Below are 22,293 nucleotides of genomic sequence, written 5' to 3'. Positions count from 1 at the left end.
AATATATTTGGAGAAAAAAAAGCCTGGCTACGTTGCCTTGGAAATGATTTATTTAAAGTGGTCAAATTACCAGTAAGAGTAATTTATAATTTTTGGTTAAGAAATCTATTTTTAGAATAGAATGCTGTGGAAAGATTAGTATTTGTAATAATGAATAAAATGGATTGTAATGAAAATATATTTTATATAAATCATATGTATGTATCTTTAATAAGGTTCAGTTATTAATTTTATACAATCAGCAGAGTTACGATTGAGTATTAAAAAACAGAAAAATTATTGATTTGCTTTACAGTATATACTATTTATAGATTTAATAAAGTGGAGTTCTACAAATGACTTCAACGCAGTTTTATTTATTTGTCAAAAGTGGTAAATTTATAGGATAATGATCTTGAAGTCCTAAAAATAACAATATGTACCAATATGCCATTTCTAAAGGCGGAAATAAATATATGATTAATGCCCGTAATTTTAACAAGTAGATATCTACGGTGTAAAATAACCAGCAGATAAAGTTACCTAAAAGGTAACTTGACATTAATTTCAAATCAATATCTACAGGTAAAAATTACCAAATATTTTTACTCCATAAGTAACTAAGCACTGATAGATACCTATTTGTTGAAATTGCGGGCATAAGGAAAGCAAATCCCGCTATTCCCAAAAAACGAAAAAAAAACAATTTACTCATTTTATGGAATTTCACCCATAAATTCCACATTTGTTTTGGGGATGGTAAAAGAATATGAATGATCAAATAATTATATAAAGAGTGAGTCAAAAAAACAAAGGACGAACAGATATTGATAAGGCAAAAGAAATCGAATAACACTATCGAAAACTACCTAACACTTATATCAGAAAAGCAGCTCGTAAAGATAAATGTTTTAATTCATTCGTACGCAGAGCTAAAACTAATCTTCGAGAATAATACCGGACAAAAAACGAACAAAATTCCCTAGACATACATTTTTGAGTTAAAACATTTATTTTTTATTTTCCCACTAAGCGACAAAATGGGTCTTAAAGGAAAAGCTTTCTTTTGAGCAGAAAAAATCTTGAAAAGGGACTCATTTTGGAAAAAAGTTAGATTTTGCAAAAAAGTTCAAAAATTGTATGTCTTGAGTTACAAAATATTTATTTTGGTAGATATCCCACTCGCATCCCACTAAGTGACCAAAAGTGTCTTCAAGGAAAATATCAAAGTTTTGTTTTGAGCAAAAAATTAATAATAAAAAAGTGTCCATTTTGAAAAAAAGTCAAAAATGTTTTTATTTTTATTTTTTCGAAAGATTGAAAAAATAGCTATCTAAACTGTTTGGGACAAATTTTGCTAAGAACAATAGGTAATAAGTTAAATAGATGAGAAACAACACCTGTTTGGCCAAAATTTAAAAATTTTAACTCAGAAAGTTCTTGACCGATCTTCTTGAAAAACCTTGGAGCAAATTTTTTTTAAATCCAAAAATTAGACAAGGAAATTACAATATTAAACTTAAAAGTTGAAGATGAATACTACTGTTTCCATAAGCTTAAAAATTAGCTTGAGTGATATTACAGTAAAGCCGAAGAATATTTCCATTTTGATAGAATATAGAAGTAAAAATCTATAAATATTTTAAAATACTACGAAATATTCCTTAAATATTTTTTTGGTATCAAACTTTACATTATGGTTTATTATTAAAATATTAATGTTCAAAGTTAATTAATATATATTGTAAAATATCATTGCTTAAAGCATATTGTTTAAATTCATTATCCGTTTTCCTTAGATAAAGGGTTTTTGGTAATATTATCACAAAATTTAAGTCCCTATGATTTATATAAGAATTAGGCCGGGCCTCATTTTCTCAATCTCTGGTTATTGTTGAGACCATTATTGTATAAATTGGATAAGCAGTTACAATTGATTTCTATGAAAAATCAAGAAGAACTACAAGAGTTATGCCTTAAACTACTCAGTGGTATGTTTCGACGAGCATTTCTTCATCTGAATTCACTTATTCTTTGCTACTTAACAAGATCTACTGTTTGAAAAAGTAATTAACAAAGTATTATAAATGATATCCCGATAAAAAATAGTGCTTAGAACTAATGCTGATAGTTAACATAAAATTTGGATAAAGAACTTTTCTGTCATCGAATTAATGTTTTCTATAAAGATTTTTAATGTGCTTATATAAATATTTTTGAGACTCGCAAATTTTGGAAGAGCTTTGATTGGATTGTCTCGTAATCGAACCTCTCGCTTCCACCCCGCTTATAATAAATCTTATGAAAGTTTAAAAATTTACAATCCCAAGTAAATCCAGGTGGCAAACAAAAGTTATGAATGATTTAACATTTCCAAGGTAAACATGGACACGCACACTTGCGAATCAATTTACAAGTAGGGCGCATGTGTGTAGCGATTTAGAAGCATTCCAGCAGTTTTACATGTAGTCAATGTGCCCCTTAGATACAGTAATTTTCACTAATGCCTGATCACTTGGCTGCCATCAATTTTAATCACCCCTATCGCGAATCAACACTTCACATGAAATATTTTCCCTTTTCCTTTTTTCGTTCATCAACTTTGTTAACGTGAAAAAAATTCCCCTTGTTGTTAAATTTTTAGATGGAATTTTGTAAACAATAAACAGCTGTTACGAACAAAATCAACTATTGTGAATGTAAAATTCATCATGATATTCCCGATAGCAATTTTCCCTTCGAGGGAAATGGATATTTCATGGGAACAAAATTTCACATGTTATTGCCGATAGGGGTGAATATATTGATTTGATACGTCTGTACTCCTTGAAGTGTAGAGAGTAGTCAATTGGTTACTTTATACATTCCAGTTAATATAGCGTAAAGACAATTATCACTTTTGAGTTTCCAAGTAATTGAGAGTTGGTTGACTTTAATTTTTTATTTTGTACTGCATTTTAGAAATTAATCTATTGGAGGCATCATTGTCACTTAATTTATCATTTTCAATTATGTTATGTAGGTAATCTAGGAACGGATCCATGTCAGGCTTTTGGAGGGGGGAATAAAGTAAAATTTATACGAAATTTTTCTTTTTTCCCTTTTATATTACAACTGTTCGGCTATAGGGGAAAAATTCCTCATCTCACACCCTGGATCCGTACCAGAGCTAATCAAGTAACCAGTTATGGAGTTAGTAAGGCTATATGTAATCCATACTTTGGACGAGCTATCAGACACAATCTTTGTAATCTATGTAGGGTAAAATGAAACCCCTTAGGTCAAGGACATGTTAAAATAACTAGTCTCGCAGCTATTTAAATAACTAATGGTGACCTTAAATCACTAGTTCGGGACATTCACCCAGAACTGTTGGGATCATTCATATAAACACGCTTTTTATTTATTAAACTTTACATTAAACTAAAGTTCGCTGATGAACATCTAACTTTTTTTCAAATTTTACTACAAGGTGAACATATGGTAAGAAGCAAACATTTGTTACCACAAATTCAATGTTCTTGTGTTAGAAAACCAGAGAGAAAGAAAAAATTAAGAACAACTACAGCTTTGGAAAAAAGTTCTTTAGGAAGTTGGCAGAAGAAATTGTTATACGTTGGCTTAGTTTGTGATTCGTAGCATATATGGAACATATCGCCACATAAAAAAAAAAATAACAAAAAAACAAAAATGAGGCAACTATGCAACTATCAAACAAATGTATGTATGGATGGATATTTTTTTAGCGGCGTCTTGTAACACTTTGTCTACCAAGAGCAGTATGTTTCAGCAGAGATTAAATAAAGCATAAATACACACAATGTAGCTTAAACTTTACAAACTTTGTAACCATATTTTCTTGTAGTTGATGTCGTTTGTTGTTGGAGTTCGAGTTAAGGATATTAATACAAACGTCCAGCTATACCGACATACAAACTGACCGCTTATAATTCAAACAACAAAACCACCAAACAACCAGCGAGCTATTGAAGCAACCAACCTGTGTCAGCGCAACTGGCAACATGCAGCAACATTAGAAATCATCATGTTGTTGAACATGCTTTTATTTATTTTTTTTCTCGTTGCATCTTTTCACAACTGATACATACGACTATTCATTCTACTTCTTTTTTTTAAGAACACACAAATGAAGAAAAACTATAGAAAAAGAACTGTTAGAAATTCATGTTTGTCAACATTTTTCCAAATGCCTAGATTTTTTCTTCTATTCCACTAAATGCTCTCACTTCTTTATGTTGTGCGCGTGCATGTGCATGCGTGAATGTTCTGAAATGAATCCTGATTTTTTCTCCATTTCTTTGTTTGTGTTTTTTTTTCACTAACAAAAACATTGGTTTTTGAGATTTTTTTTGTTGTTTAAATTTAGAAACAACAACATGATTAAACAAATATGGAAAATGCACCAAATTGTTGCCAACATTATAACAACATTGTAAGTTTTTTTGTTTTTTTGTGGTTGCAAGAAGACACAAAAAAGAGTAATGCTAAAATTTTATTACATTCATGTTTTATCTAAACAAGAGATTTTTGCTTTTTGGCAATAAATAATGTTAAATTGTAAATTTGAAATGAAATGGATTGGCTCAATGTATTGATGAGAGTAACAACTGGAAAGATGTTTGAAAGAAGTCAATACAGTTTAGTTGCCAGCTGCAAACAAAATTTTCAGTTTCAACTGTTAGTTTTAAACCTTGTATGAAACCCTTAATCTTTGAGAATTAAATAAATTCCTTGAATTATGTTACCTATTTTGATATTATAAGAAATGATTTCTCTCTCTTTTATCTCCTTGTTGAATTTTTTGATATCTCCGATTCACTTATCCATAATTGTTTGTCTGCTGAAACTAAACAATGCCGAATTAGATCTATCAAAATAAATCCGACAAGCATGGATTCAGAAAATTTAAAAATCACCTCTTCCAACTTAGCTCCAGGAAGTCCAGAGAAAATTCAGTAAAACCATCACCAAATAACTCGCTCGCTTTATATCTACTAAAGTTTCGAGACCAGCTGATTAGCATGATGACATCCGATGTATTTGGCTATACTAAGATACCCATTAGAATGTCACAAACAAATAGTAGTGAATTTGAATAAGGGCAACTTTAAGAAGACAGTTGGTAAATTGTGGTCTATATTTCGGCACATGCTGACGAAAAAATGATGATTAAGTCTCAAAGCACCTATAACTGTATGGGCCAGATGAAGTTTTATCAGTCATCAATGCAACAAAACATTTAAGGGCTACAGTCGAGAAGCTCATAACGGTTTTAAATCTCTCAATACAGAGCGTTACACTGTGAAAGGAAACTGATCCCAATATTGATACCCACCCAAATATCCCTCTTGTTAGTCATCGTGCGTATTCTCGTAATCTTCTCCTATCGCAATTAATCCATAAACCAGCTCATGGATTGCAAAAGATGTATCTAGAGAAGGCATTTTGTACATGTAGCCAGATCGCTCTACCAGGAGTTCCTCCATTACTCCTTTTGGAAGCATTTGGATGCATCTCCACCTTTTTTTCGCATATTTCCCATATAAGATTGCACTCCTAGTTAGTTATTGGAGTATCGTGCGTCTCCATGTACGTTGTTGCCATTAGATCCAGTCTATAGTTATTTTGTATCAGTTTCGTTAAATGATTGTTGTTGCTGTAGCGGGTTCTACGATACATGTACGATGTTGCCATAAGATCCAGTCTTAGGCCTTTTGTACATGTAGCCAGATCGTTCTACCAGGAGTTCCTCCATTACTCCTTTTGGAAGCATTTGGCTTGCACAATGCATCTCCACCTTTTTTGTATCTCATATTTACCATGTAAATTTGCACTCCTAGTCATTGAAGTATCGTGTGGCTCCATGTACGTTGTTGCCATTAGATCCAGTCTATAGTTATTTTGTATCAGTTTCGTTAATCGGTTGTTGTTCCAGCTAATTAGATGATTGGTTTGCTGTAGCTGGTCTAGGATAATGGGGCTGTCATATGTCGTTTACCTAGAAACAACGCCCTCTGTGTGTTTGGTGTAGTGGTGGGAACCTTACTAATCTTGGATTCCTACCCAGGGGGTTGTGGGGTACTGCCTGACCTTTACCATGATGTTATCCTCTTTTCCAGGTGGGTTAATTTTTAAAAACTCAAAACCATGATGAACATTTTTCGTCTTCTGCCAGGGATCGAACCTGGGGTGCTTGGTACAGTTTTACAAGACAAATATATGGATCATAATTGATTATCGTAAGTCATCCCAAGAGTTAGAGACAAAAACACAGGCCGTGGTCTTGTCAGTCTAAAGTTACTGTGATTCCACAATCAGTAGAAGTGTTTTCATTCTCGGATGCAAGCTATATTCCACACGATTGATGACAACAATGCAGATGTTGTAGTCAAAAAATCCTTGAAGATCTAGTCACCACGAATAAGCTAACTCTGTGGATTAAACGGTCAATTTCAGTACTTTTGTGGTCACATTCATTCAGTAGAGTAATATTCAAAACAATTAAAAGGCAGACTTAAGGACCGCCACCGGTTGACTTCAAATAATCACTGAATACCATCTAAAGGAAACAATGTTTCTCAATTAATTTTGAATGGCATTCACCGGGAAGTTATCAATTTTACGAATGCTGAAGCCATCAATTCTACACCCCGCAAGTTGCAGACTTCGAGAAGAATCTGCTATAATCTTAAAGCTATCTGGACTCAAAGTGACCATTCCCGTTCCCGTTCTACTTATAAGAAAAGCATTATAACCTTATATCCAAAATACATATTTTAATCATGATAGACCTCATTATCCTCTCCTATAACACTACTGGTCAGTATTTCCTCAAACAAAAGAACTATTGTACTTCAATGTAGCTAATGATGATATTTATGGTGTTTGTTTTCCCTACAACATGATTTTCATAAAGAAACTTAAAAAAACAGCAAAAAAAACCTAAATATAGAAATGTTGACTAGCGTGAAAATTATATATGGTTATAATCGTCTTTATAAGACAACACAAACTACAGGAATGTAGCAAATGGTCATCGGCCAGTTGAGATGGCATCGTTTACTTGTACAATTTCAATATTTATTTTTGGTAATAACCACACACTCGCCAACACACTAACTCTCTTCCAATATTTCAAATGTAGTGTAACGCTTTACAAGGAAAGCGCACATCTTGTAGCTGCAGTCACTACAGACACACATTCAAATAAAAATAAAGTGTAAATTAAAGATTTACTTTATTACATAAAATTATTGCTCAGTATGGTATTGACTAGAAAACTTTAGTGTTGGAGTATGTTTGCCTGTTAGATGTTGTAACTGTGCCAGATGTGCTCATAGTGGCAGGAATATCTAAGTACCTTGCAGTTTTAATGCCGAACTTATGCACTTAATGCCGAACTTACTATGATTCTTGTTAAATACTAGTAGCTTTCCCAATATAGTTTCATATCTACATTAGGTAGAAGACCTGATTTATTGAGACCGCTCTACAGGAAGTTGTAGAGCACATAAAAATACCAATTGATTTTGGAATATACACCCCAGCTATATTCACTGATATGAGTCCACATCTGAGATTCGGAACGTTAGATAGCCAACGTCCTGGTGAACCTGTCAGAACGATATATCCTTCGTTGGTCTGACAAATGGTTTGGTTAAGGTCTCTTTACTGTTCTCTTAATATCAATCCTTTCTTTCAGGTATCAGGATATTATTATTCATGTGATAATCTGGCCCCCATGCTGACATTTCTAGGAATCGAAAAAAGGGCGAAATTCTTACACAACATTTTAGAACATGGAGATTATTAGAGAGAATTAATGGATAAGGGCAATAAACAACCAATATAATGGAATAGAAGAAGGAGATAAATTCTTATACAATATTCAAGAATTAAGAAATTATCAGAGATAATTAAATGATAATTCCACAGATAGGAAAAAAACATTCAAAAATGGACAGAAAAGCAACAAACGCCATTTTTAACCTTAAATACTATTGAATGGAAGAAGGCTATAAATTCACTACATACTAGGATTTTTATTATGGATCCTAGACTGACAGAATTTCCTGAAATAGAGGAAAGAAATTCTTAAAAAACATTTGAAAATTTAGTGATTTTCAGAAGGGATTAAATGGGAGAGGAATACTACAGTCAATCAATGATCTAAATTTTAAAAAACGACATAGTTAAATCCTGGATTGTCCTAACAAATGACATCACTAAATATCGTAGAGTCTTAAAATAGTAAAAGGAAGGAAATTATTACACAACATTCTAGAATTCAAATATTATCAGGTGGTGAAAAATGGGCAGGACAAGCAATGATTGAAATAATAACAACCCACATCTTTAAATCCCGTTATGTGCTGGAATTGCAGAATTATATTAATCTTTGCATAACATACGAGGATTTGGAAATTACCAGAATGTTCTGGAATAGAAGATGTAAAGAAATTCATGCACAACATTCGAGAATGTGGTAATTGTCAAAGGTAATTAAATGGGTGGTAAATGGAGAGCGATCAATAGCAGAATTTGCAGATTGTCATAGGGGATTACATGGGTGAGGAAAAGGGAAGTCAAAATTATAACAAACTACATTGTTAAATCATGAAATGTAATAACAAATGGCATCGCTAAATTACGGAAAGTCCTGAAAAGAAGAAAGTAAGAAATTCTTAAACAATCATGAGAAAACAGATTGGAGATAGCAACCGACTTTGTTGCCAATCGAATGATTCTACTTTAGTGACGGAATTTTAAAATTGTTGCTACAAATTTTTGGAAGGAGTAACAAAAGTTTGGTTGCTTCGACGGAAATTCATCTTTATCAACTGACTTTCTGTTGATAGAACCGAAAAATTATATGTGTGTAACCGAATCATTCGATTGACAACAAATTCGGTTGCTATTACGAATCTAATTCTCTGTGTAGGAATGGGACAGTCAAGCAACTATTAAAATATTAATAGACATCTTTAATTCTATTAAGGTGATTGAATCTCAAAAGAAGATAAATGTTTTTGTCAAAGAAATTAGGAGATTACAAGCTGACATTATTATATTGCGAATATCCTGGAATAGAAGAAAGAAATAGTATTCGAAGACTAAATATTTGGGGAATGGGACAGACTTTAATATTAAAAAATGCCATATTTAAATGTCCTGGAATAGATGGAGGAGATACATTGTTACACTGCATAAGTTTAGATATGTGTGCCTCTCAGACCACTGTGACAATGGTTTCTACTTGAAACCGTCAACCTTAAAATTAATAAACCATTTCCGAAGTGGACAAATATCTCAAAAAATAAGTACCCTTTCGGGACGGAGTAAAAATGTAGAACATTTTTGTTTTAAATTGCGAATATATCCTAATCTATAAGAGATAATTGATAATTTTTACAGTGCTTGACGAGGAGATCTTTTGTATGTATTTTTTTTGAAATCGAAACCTAAACGAATAAACATAATCGTTTTATAAATTTAACATACCCGAGATGTCCTACTTTGGGATCCCCTGGTGGGTCCATGAGGTCCAAACTCAAACCTTGACCTCGACAATACTCTTTGCGCATGTCAAATTTCATTCAAATGGGACTAAGCTTTTACAAGTTACACATATATTTCCCTTTTTTCTATAAGAAATAGCATTACAAATAAAAAAAATATGAAACTTTGAAAATTGCTGGGACTTATTATACCAGTAGTTCCGAAAGGGATAAGTCTCAAAAGACTAGTTTGAGACTATACTACTCATACTTTACTGTGATCGAATCTACCAGGAATGAAACTTGCCGTTGCTGCACATGTCAATGTTCAGCATTCAGTTATGAGAACTGACTTAGAAAAGACATACTTGAAGCATTTTATAGAAGACACAAGGTTCTTATCATAGATGACATTGGTTAAACTTTTAATTTTCATTACAAAGAGAACAATATACCGAATCTGACAAGAGTACTCAACTGAAACTCAAACAAAACACCAAATAGCTTATGGACAAAAGCACAATCCGTGGCTACAAAACGTAAGTTCGAAACACAGGCACTTGTAGACTTTTTCAGTTAAACGCCTTAGATATAGGTTAGTGGATAACTAACAGTTTTTATTTTTGTAGCTAATACATTCCTCAATTTGGTGCCAACATCTGCAGGGTATGTATGAATATTTTAAAAAAACACACATGTAGTATATTCTATTTATGTAGATATTTTGTTGAATGTTGTCGTGTTTGATCTTTAAGATCTTACTCTAGATATTGCTAAATGTGTTATTATCTAAGTGATGACCAAGAAGTGTGGGTTCAGAACAAGATTACTAACGAAAATGGTCAAAGAAATATAGTAATACTGTCACTTGGTGGTACTCCTAATTCGTTTAAGTCAACTACATAGCAAAATAAAAAAATATAGAGTTCTAGTAAGTATTTGTTGGAATATGTAATTGCAATAACGAGATCATTTGCTAACAAATAAGAAAACTACTTAAAGTTTATTTGTTTAATGTTAAAATTTTTTATAGTTGAGATAAATTCAAATTGTATCAGCTATTAAATTTATTTACTAGTGTTATTTCTTCAAAAATTACTATAACAAATTTTTGATATTTTAGAACTGTAAATTTAATTCATCATAAGGACAGCAGCGATTTGGAATAGAAATAAATTAGATTAATCAATTTGTGATGAAAACTGATTCATTGATTTAGATTTGTATTGAAAAAATTGGCTAACATTATAATTGGCTTTAACAATTATAGTTTAGAACATACTAAAAATTTAAGCTAACTAACGGTAAAACATATAAATCTAATGCAGTCAGTTAGTCATATTTCTGTAATAATTTATTCATTCATAAAACAATGCTATGAAAGTAAAGAAATAATTCACATAATAAACAAGAAAAAGTGTTACATTCGGCTGTGCCGAATCTTACGTACCCACCACGAACATAATACGGCCACAGATTATTGATTTTGAAAACTTTGATACATTTAAAATTTTTAATTGAATAAGATAATGAATATTCCTTAAACTGTAAGTAAACTCAGGTAATTTTATAAAATTGTATAGTCCATCAATATTTATAAAAATATTATTTGAGATTCTATTCGATATTACAGATACACTGTAAATAAAATTTCAACTTTTGAAATAACAACAAAATTATGACTTACACAAACTTAATTTTGGTTAGCTGTTTTTGTTGTTGTAGCAGCATGAACAATTTACATTAATCAATCTGGATGTTCTGGTGGTTCTGCATGTTGTTCAAGTCCAAGAAATTGAGCTACTTCAACAGGATGAGTCCATAAATCCATTGGACTGAGTGAAGTAGGGTTGGCTGAACAGTTAAATATGTGGAGGGTGTCATGAGGACCCTGACCACATGCTGGGCATAAGTTAAGGACGGCACGGTCACGGTCGGGACCAAAAGGCATTAAGCCTGTATCTCCATCCTGATCTGAGTTGTACCAGAACGACTCTTGTTCCACGCGGCAGAATTTTCTCGGCGTCTGCTATCGGTGGTGGGCGACCTCCAAGTACGACATTCATACTGCTATCGCGGAATTGATGGCGTCTCTGTGAATGTCGTTCAAAGCATATACGAGCGGCGATCAAATGGATCCTGCACATACCTCTGTATATTCTCCTCGTATTTCCGAAGGTCCTGTCTGACATGCCTCGGGGGAGACTCCAACTGTGTGATGTTGAAGTTTGGATGACTCCTCCGATGACATCCCAGAAGGAACTGTTGCGTCAACATGACGTTGTGTTCCTTGACCGGTAGGACCTTGGTTTCCTCGTGAAGGTGATGTTCGGAGGTTATTTGAAGGCAGCCTGTGACGGTCCTTAAGGCTGCTTTTTGACAGCTTTGAATATTTCTCCACTGGGTATCACTCAACGAAGGCGACCACACTGGAGCAGCATAGTTGACCACTGACCGACCAATCGTCTTGTAGGTAGCTAGCAAGGTTTCTTTGTCCATACCCCAAGTACTGCCGGCTAGTGCTTTGTTCCTATTTCGTAGTGTATGCGTGATTGCAGTGGCGTGTGCTGAGGAGGTAAAAAGGCTATCAAAAGTGAGACCCAAGATTTTCGTGTGGTTCACTGTCGGAATTTGTACGCAGTCCATCATGATGCCTAAGTTTAGTTTTACCTCCTTCGTCCAGGTGGTGAAGAGTATTGCCGATGACTTCGTTGGTGATAACCATTTACCATACCGCAAAGATCATCAACGTTGTGACCTGTTGCCAATATAGTGCAGTCGTCCGCATACGAGATTATCTCTACGCCCTGTGGGACACTGGGAGTTTAGAGAAGTTGAAGTTAAACAGGAGTGACTCCTTGTTTAATTCTACGGAGTTTTGAGCATTTGTCTCTAAACTCCACGAACGACCGAATGTCACTCAGATAGTTCACTATCCATCTCTTCGTGTTGTTGGGCATTGTGGACTGCAGGATGTCCTGGAAGAGTGTGGCGTGACTGACAGTGTCGAAGGCTTTCGACAGGTCAAGTGCCACTAGGATAGTCCGTTCACAAGGCCTCTGCTGGTTTAAGCCCTGTGAGATCTGAGTGACTATGCTGGTGACGAGCAGCTGGTAGTTGACGGGTCAACAACAACCCAGCAACAACAACTATATAACAACAACTATACAACAACAACTAATTTGGTATAGTTTACAACGTAGAATCCTATGGTATACACCGTTTTAAAAAAGTAGGAAAAAATCGGCAGATACTGCATTTTTAAATTTTATTATCTCTTATGCGATTTTTTAAAGAAAGACTTCGCTCTAAATTAGCAGTCACAATGAACGAAATGTAAACATATTGAGCTGTGACAAAAAGGGGGACAATTGGCCATAGGAGCAAATCTGCCAACATCGATTAAAACAGAGAAAACAGAGCAATCGATTTTCTTAATCGATCATGTAGCTGAACAAATGTAAATCAACTTCAAAACACCTCCAGCTCCAACCATATTTTCTAACAATATCTCTAATAGTTCCCGCGATACCGAATTATTTCCAAAAAAGAAAAAACGTTTCTAAACCACTGTGCAAAGTTTGACAGTTTCATTTTACATATGATCAGAGGCGGACATAATTAATTATTTTTTTAAAATTCTCGAAAATACGTTGGTGTAAATATTTTTTGAACTAACTTTTAGTCGGTGTTAGAACATCTATGGTAGACGAGTCCAACTAATCCTCCATGGTAGACCCAAGGATTCCCACAATGAACTTCTTTTTGATATCTGTTATTATTTGCGGAAAATTTCATCGCCCTATGTCCTTCCCTCGAGGCTCAACCGTGCCACGAACAGACAGACATGCGTACATTTCTATATCGCCTTATAATTTTATAAGGACCCAATATAAGGCCCTCGGGCCTACATTCGCAACCCTCTATCTTTACGAAAATGTCTTTTTTATGGTAAAATGTTATGTAAAACAGCCCTAATATTGCTGTTTTATTTGCATTTTTGTTATTCCTCTATCTTACACAAATAATGTTTCTGAATGCAAAACCCTCTATCTAATCATTTCATACACATTGAATATTTTTGAAAAGCAAAACCCTGTATCTATCATAAAGTCCACCATAATGCAAAATTTTAAATACCAATTATATGTGAGATTCAGTAGTTGCTTTAAAAAATATACTGTAGAATACAGAATTTTAATAAAACAAGTAATACGCGAAAAAGCTGTTTTTTGGCTCTCCTGAAAAGTTGTGTTTTTCAAGATAGAGGGGATTGAATATAGGCCCTCGATATACTTTTTGGTTCAACGACCACTATTTCGATATGTTACAAATGGTATGACAAAAAATATATCCATCCATCTTTTTGGTATAAAAATAATAATATTCCTATTACGTCTAAAATATTGCGTGCATTGAGTTTACTTCTACCAATCATGATGGTTCTTATTTTTTTTTCTAGCTGCCTATGTAAGTTTTCTTTGTACTTTAGATAAAACCACAATAATTTATGCCATAATCAAGACAACAATAAAACATCAAATTTCTTTCCACAAACTTGCAGTAACCAGCAAATAGGGAACAACAAAACCAAAACCACTAACCGGCTGGTAACTAAGTAACCTTAAAGGTGAACATGGTCTAATACTTACTACCACTACAGGGTTAATATTTAATAGCCACACGTCTCTGGCAAATTCAACAGATACATTTTAACACCTTTTGACAAAATGTACAATACATTCACTCAAACACACTCATTTATAAATACATACAAGTGTAAAAGATAATGATTGTTTTTATTTTTTTTATTTTGCAAAACTTTAAGTAGGAATGAAACTGCTATAAAGAAAAGAATAAAACAACATACATCAACCATCATCATCCATATAAATCCAGTTAAGATAATGGCCAAGAGTGTTGTGTGTATATAGTAAGTAGCCCTAAGGTGGTTTTCAGAAAAAGGTTATAAAAGCTAAAATAACATGCAATATGATCCGGTGGAAAATTTCGTAAATTTTGTTTTATTATTTTTTCAAGAGTATTTGGGAAAAATTGATACTTTGTATTTGTATGGGAATTGCAATTTTCAAAACATTTACAATTTTTTTTTTATTAATTGAAGGTAGCACATTTTGATCCACATACATTTTAGGAATATAGCTTCAATGCCTTAAATGTGTCATTACCAGAGATACATTTCAGAAACAACTGTACATAATTGTCTAAGATTAGTACACAATCATAGTGTATTCCCATGTCCATGTTGATATTCAGGTATTTTGCTACACCACCACTATTCTATGACTTGCCAAGAACATACTATTCCTGAGACATACTGAGACAATAGTCCGATATAGCACGCCACTAACTTAGCGATGCCTCCCACCGAACACAACTGCCCTCGGCTCAATTATATTAACCTATTTCATGGACGCCTTATAGGATGTCAAGTGAACCAACTTTTGAAATCGATGTCTTCCGATCGGGATGAAATTTGCACCAAACTTAGTTCTTTGGCTAGTAATTCAGACATCATTTTTCAACAAGATCGGTCGAGAACTCTCTGTTAGAGGTGATCAAAATTTGACATTTTGGCCAAGCAGGTGTTTTTTCTCATCCATGTAACTTAATACCTATTGTTCTTAGCAAAATATTTCCCAAATATTTTAGATAGCTATTTCTTCAATCTTTCGAAAAAAAAATTAAAAATAAAATTTTTTTTCCGAAATCAAAAACTTTTTTGAGCTTTTTTGCTAAAAAAAAAGCTTAAATATTTTCCCTTAAGACCTATTTGGTCGCTTAGTGAGATGCGAGTTCTATTTTTATCATAATAAATGTTTTGTAACTCAAAACATACAATTTTTGACTTTTTCTGCAAATTTCATCACGATCGGAAGACATCGATTTCAAAAGTTGGTTCACTTGTCATGAAATCCCCCATATAAATATTTAGTAATCTATGACTATACCGTTCACTTCATCTGAGAGCCACTCATGCTGCAAATACATTTCCCTACAATACATTCCTTGAGCACACAGTCAATTGCCTACAACTTTTTTCAATGGCTCTGTTGTTTAGGCAGCAGCATCTAGAGATATATTTCTTTGTCCCAAACTAGTCACTAACACAAATATCAGACATTGAACCAACAATCCTACAACCGTGATTTTGGGTGGAAGCCACAGACACTATGTAATTTCCTTAACGCCCTCGACCAGCAATCAGTCAAAACAAGTCCTGGGGCTACAAGTCCCGTAGTGATAGGTCTCTGGTCAGCTGCGAATTTAAAACTCTCAAGAATTTCAGACTCCGTGCAGTCTAAGGTATCTGTGTAGCCTCATTTGCAATAACATTAAAGTGAGGAAATATCACCAAGACAACATGCCCCAGACAGGACGATCTGAAGGCTGTATATGAGCTAACCAAGACGACCTTGATCGGGACCCACTTTCGGTGTAGCCATCACAAACTGCGGATATATTAGAGCTTTTCCACTTGTACATCCTGATCTCCATACACAGGACTAGAGTCTTGAAGATAAGGACAAAAATGATTGTTATCATCTTAAATCAGGAATCGATGGCACCATTCCTTAGCTCTACTAAGGCCTTTCAATTGGGAAAATAAGCTATAGTTCATCTCCATCGTTAGAGAATAAGGCTATAAGCTGATATGCAAAAGTATGTCTCGGAATCTCGCACATAAACGCTAAAGTCGATATTTTGTTATAATCTTGATGAGTTGAATTTAAGATCGGAACCATTATTCGACATTACATTTGTTAGTTCTACACATTGTGAGAGGAGCAGGGGCTGGTAGTTTCTAGATCTTTTTAATTTTTCAACAATTTATAAATAATTTTAAATAAAAAACATAGATATGATTTTCAAACACTTTCGAAACAGAAGAAGTACGGATTACGAAAAGCGAGGTGACATTCTATCATGGACCCTACATTGCCGATCTTAAGGGGCAAATTAATGGATTGCAGAGTAAACCGAGGCCGACTTCTGAGGTTTCGCAAAAAGTCTTTTTTTTGAAAATCGGGTGTTTTCGCTGATTAGTTTAAAATATGAGATACGATCTTCAAAACGCTAATCTTGGAATTCTTCCTACACTGGGAGTTATTTTGAAATATTCTCTGAAACCAGTATTTTACAAAAAATGCTGTAAACGATACCTAAAATCCCATGTTGTGTTAAACATATTCTAAAAATTCATTCTTGCAGTTACCGATATCCAGAACAATAAGAGTATAGAATATTTATTTAGGTGAGTACCTCGCAAAATTTTGCCATTTTGATTTTTGCAGATTCCCGATAGTTGGTAACATGCTAATCATGTTTAGGCATGCTCTATTTCATGGAAACTATTTCAGAATGTTAACAGAAGTATCCACAAATTCTAAATCGGACGAAACTAATTCTTTCACTTTCGGGATCAAAGGTCAATAACGAATGAAGGAAGAGAGTTATACGTAGATTAATATTAATGGAGTATAATAAAGGGTGATTCATTTAGAGGTTGTTTTTTCGTGAATCACGCGTGAGTGGTATTGACAATTCATTATAAGACATTAGCTATGTTCAATAACTAAAAGTTGTTACTAGTTAGTAACTATTGTTACTGGAAAGGCGTTCATTAACTCAAAAACTTGCAAGTAGAGAAAAAATCAAGAGCGTATAAATTTTAGAGAGTGTTCTCTCGTTGCAAACTATTACAAGTTCTATTGAATATTGAACTCGTAATAGTTAGCAGCTTATATTTCATATGTTTTGCGTTATTCTTTATTTATTTAAAATTTTATTTTTGTGGTGAAAAAATGTAAAAACAAAAGAATTTTCAATAAAATTTAAGAAAATGTGAGTATTTATACATTTTAAAAGAAACAAAATAAGAAAATTGTGTGTATAAAACAATTGTTACTGGAAAAGCGTTCATTTACTTTTTACTATTTTTGAGAATTTAAGAGAGTAATTTTGTAAATTTTGATTTTATTCTCTCGTTGCAAGTACTTACTGGGAAAGTAAATGAACATACCTATTAACGAGGATCTATCAACATTGAAATCAATGTCTTGTTACTCTGAATTGAAAATGTTTTAACTGAAACTAAGTCGAAGAATGATAAAAAAATTATTTCAAATATAAAATTTATAATTTCCTGGTACCTTTTTAATCATGTTATAAAGAAAATCATACAAACTCTGATTTTTATTAGCAACATTGGCAATAAAATACATTTTTCCTGGTTTAACATCAGAAATAACAACATCATAATCATAAATGTTTGTTACAACTAATTTCCTATTGTATACAACCTTTGTTTTTCGTTTGGACTATAAATGAAACCCTCCAAATAAAGCAAGAAATTTATGTATTTATAACACCATCAACCAAATTATGACCAACAACCAACTCAGTATGAAAAACGCCAGTTACAAGATTTTAACCAGCTGAACTAAAACATCTGCATGTTTGCCTATATGTACAGTTGTGGACATAAAATTGTGGTACTCATCTTCTGTTGCCTTCACTTTACAAAGAAATATTAATAATTACAAATGAATTAATCACAGATCATTTTAATTTGAAGTTTTATTCTCTGAAACTGACTTTTTATGACACCCATAGATCAGTTATAAGAATTAAAAGTATGCATAGTAATGGTTACTCCAGAACCTTTCTTTTGTTTTAATTGCTAATGAAACGGATCCAGCACGTGATCCCAAATGAATTGATGACTAAAAATTGCAAGTGAAAATTATTAGGAAATCTTGGATAAAAAAATTATGAGTTCTGGATTGGTAATGACCAGGTCTACAATTAATTATCATAGAAGATATATTAGGGATCATAAAAAGTCAGTTTCAGTGAATAAAACTTCAAATAAAAACATTAATAATATCCTACAATAAGTAAAAGAGCAAAAACATTTTTCTTTTAAAATTTCAATAATTTATATTTTTGAGTGATTTTTGGAAGTGGGCCTTATATGGGAGCTATGACCAATTATGGACCGATCGCCATGAAATTCGGTCGTGTGATTTATGTCTACATTAAAGTTAACTATGTTGAATTTTGTGTGTATACCAAAATTTTTAAGTGATTTAAGCATGTTAAAGTGATATTCGGAAGCGGGTCTATATGGGAGCTATGACTAATTATGGACCGATCGTAACAAAATTTGGTGACATGAATTTTGTATATATAAAACTTATTTGGAGCGGAATTTGTGGAGATACATATATAAATTAAACATTTATGACCGATAAAGTCCAATTTCGAAAGGACATTTGTATGGGGGCTAGGTGAAATAATGAACCGATTTCAGCCACTTTCAATAGGCTTGGTCCTTGGGCTGAAAAAATAATATGTACCAAATTTGATCGTAATATCTTCAAAATTACGACCTGTACTCTGCGCACAAGGTTTAAATGGACAGCCAGCCAGCCAGACGGACGGACGGACAACGTTTAATCGACTCAGAAAGTGATTCTAAGTCGATCGGTATACTTTAAGGTGGGTGTTAGACTAATATTTTTGGGCGTTACAAACTATACTTTAAAATACAAAATTTAAAAAAAAAAAATTTCAAAATTGTTTTTGAAAATTTAAAAAAATCTTTTTCCGAAATTGTTTTTTTTTAATTTTTTTAAATATTTTTTCCGATTTTGACACATTCTAGGTCCAAATTACTATAAGCTTCACGTGAGAACTGCTGGAGCGATTTAGCTGATTTTTTTTTATTCGATTCGAAATTTGTAAAGAAAAAAAAAATTAAAAAATTCCGGGTAAAACTTGGAATTTTTTTTTTTGAGTCCAGTCAACTATAATAAAAATGCTCCCTAAAGAATGCAGTACAAATTTAGATATATTATTAGCAAATAAATAAGAATAGACAGGTGTATGTGGGTTGGAGAAACTTGAAGAACTAACAATAGTAAATGCTACCGGGCGAAGCCGGGGCGGTCAACTAGTTGTTTTTTCTTTATATCTCAGCCATTTGTGTGCCGATTTTCTCGATTTTAAAAAGCAACCGAGCCGGAAGAATTCCCGATATACTGATATATCAATCATGTAGAAATTACAAATGGAATGACAAACTTATATATACCCTTGCCTCTCATGGTGAAGTGTATAACAAGTAACAGAGCTATATTCGGCTGCACAGTGGGGCAGAATCAAAATTTTTTGGAAATAAATCTGGCATTTCTAAACGGCTGGTCCGATTGAGATAAAATTTTACTTAGGCGTAGACAAGGAGTTTATGTTATTAAATAGTTACTAAAATATGAAAAAGTGCAATATTTTTGAAGGATGGAGTTTTAAAGTGTCATATTTTTGAATCTAATTGAGATATTCACTTGAATTTTGTTTGTAAGACCAAAGATAAACTTATCTAAACAAAAAAAATAGTTCGAAATAAATGTGTATCAAAATGTTCCTAATATTTGCAATCCTATTAAAATGTTGATACAAATTTTAATTTTAGAAACTCAATAAATATGTAAGATGTAATAATTTTTTTATTTATTAACAAAACTAAATGAAATGTTCAAGGTTTTCTTAAATTTGTCATTCTAAATAATAAAGTGTAAAAAAATTTTAAAAGGTCAAAGAGAATCCCGCAATTCCTAAAAGTTGGAGCGAAAATCTCAAAAATGGATGGTAGGGTTCACATTTCCTTTGAAGCTAGGAAAATTCTTTGGGGATAAATAGGGAACACGTCAAGGTTTCCAGAGCTGCATTACGTTTTCTGATCCCAGCTTTGGGATTTTAGGACATGTGGACGAAAATTTAAATTTTGATAAACAATTAAGAGATCTGTGCCTTCACCAAATTATGCTTCAAAATGAAAATTTTTTTTAATATTTAGCGAAAAAATTCGGGTTAAAAATATTTTTTCCGACTTTGACTTACTATGGTCTTATATTCGTAGTTGAAATATCTACCATTAGATATCCATATTGTCTAGATTAATGACTTAGTAATCCAGATATAGGTCAAAAATCGAGGTTGTCCTGGTTTTTTCCTTATATCTCAGCCATTTGTAGACCGATTTTCTCGATTATAAATAGCACCCGAGCCGGAAGAATTCCGGAGATACTGATGCTTATTATACTAAAATATTCTCTGTAAAGATACCTTACAGAAAATCATAAAATTGTTATAAGTTCTTAAAGAATTTTTTTTTAATAATAAGAAAAGAGTTAAGTCACCTTTTCGCCCAAAAAACAGCAAAAATCTATTATTTGGAAAAATGTTACATGTCGAAGATACCCTACTTTGAGCGTCCATAGCGCCGCCCCTGGAGCATTTGTAGGATCTATTTTAATGACTTGAACTCGAGTACTCCTTGTCTTTTATCGCGATCGGATCAATTGCCAGATTTATCTCTAAAAAATTTTAATTCTGCCTCAATCTGGACTGTGCTGAATCATATATAAAAAAAATTTAGTTAAAAAATATTTTTCCCGAGATGTCCGAATTACTATGGCGTTATATACGTCGCTATAAAGGTCTTTGAAATATCTATCATTAGATATTCATATTGTCTATATTAATGACTTAGTACTCCATATATTAGGGAGGGTCCATTTGTAAGGACGCAAAAAAATCGCCCAAGAGACAAGCGAAATCGTATTCTAGGGATCAAAATAAGAAACTTTTTTAAAGGAACCAAACCTCTAAAATGTTCCTTATTTTGACCTTATTTTGAGTTTAAAAAAATAAAGCTATACTGATTCTCATAGACGTATGATTAATATTATTTATTACCTACATCACGTTTATATTTATCATACGCTTTATAAACAAAATTTATACACAATATATACATCATGTAAAGTGCCAAAAATGGTGATGTATTCCAGGGGGTGTGCCACTAGCATTGGTGGGTCGACCCTCCAAAGTAAGTGGGGATCGGTCAAACATTTAGACTCGATTGGGGTACTTTAAATGGGTCAAAGTGGGATTTTTCAAAATTTGACATTTGGGTCAAAATAAGGAACATCAGAATTCATTTTAGAAACATGGTTCCTTGGGCAAAGTTTCTTATTTTGATCCCTAGAGTTAAATTTTCCTTGTCACTTGGGCGATTTTTAAATAGAGCCGCCCTACCATAAATAGATAAAAAAATCTCAGCCATTCGTGCAGCGATTTTCTCCATTGTAAGTAGCAACCGAACTGGGAATATAGCGGATAAATTGATGTATGAATCATGTATGTAAGTTATTTGAAATGACTTAGTTAAATTTTGGGAAAAATGTAATGGATTACAATGTTATTAAAAAAATGTTTAATTCTTTTCTAATCAGTGATTTTTTGTAAACTGAAGACAACAGCAGACTAGTGACTTGATAGTATGTCCACAAGTGTAGATGTAAATTTGTAAGTGTGTGTTTAACAATATTTATATTTGTACAACAACACTGTCATCAAATATACATACTTACACTCCATAAGGAAGTGTCATTACAATTTGCAAACATTCTTGCATAATATTAGATGTTCAAACTAAAAACCCAAACACTAAGGCAGACAGGCACACAATATTAAGTTTTATTTTGGGCTGGCTGAAGTTGGCTAATGTGGTTCTTTATGCTGCTGTTGCTTTTTTATTATTGTTTGTTGCATTTATTGCTACTGGTGTTTAGTTGTGTTTCTTGTGTTGTTGCACATTCCAAATAGCCTGAGGCATATAAAATGTTGTTATTTGGTATCAAAGTTATTTGTATTTCAAACCCAATTAAGCACTAGCAAAATAATTCGAAACTTATGCATAAATACA

Source organism: Calliphora vicina, chromosome 1, assembly GCF_958450345.1.
Source record: "Calliphora vicina chromosome 1, idCalVici1.1, whole genome shotgun sequence".
NCBI classification, from domain to species: Eukaryota; Metazoa; Arthropoda; class Insecta; order Diptera; family Calliphoridae; genus Calliphora; species Calliphora vicina.
The sequence above is the reverse complement of the archived record's forward strand: the minus strand, read 5'-3'. Positions refer to the sequence as shown.